Below are 234 nucleotides of genomic sequence, written 5' to 3'. Positions count from 1 at the left end.
CCGGGCCGGGCAGGGCCGTGCGGGCAGCGCCCGGGGCCGCCCGCGCCTCCTTCAGCCCGCTGCCCTGAAGGCCCGGGGGTGGATCGTGTTTCTCGCACAGTTACTGCTGTTAATTATTTAATGGAATATTTAATGGAATTTAATGGAATGGCGGGGACTCGCTGGGATCGGGAGGGTCCCACTGCTGGCCCCCCACAGCCCCACCAAGCCCACCGTGTGCCGAGAGAGTTTGCC

The sequence above is a fragment of the Zonotrichia leucophrys genome, chromosome 13 (assembly GCF_028769735.1).
Source record: "Zonotrichia leucophrys gambelii isolate GWCS_2022_RI chromosome 13, RI_Zleu_2.0, whole genome shotgun sequence".
NCBI classification, from domain to species: Eukaryota; Metazoa; Chordata; class Aves; order Passeriformes; family Passerellidae; genus Zonotrichia; species Zonotrichia leucophrys.
This window is presented reverse-complemented; position numbering follows the sequence as displayed.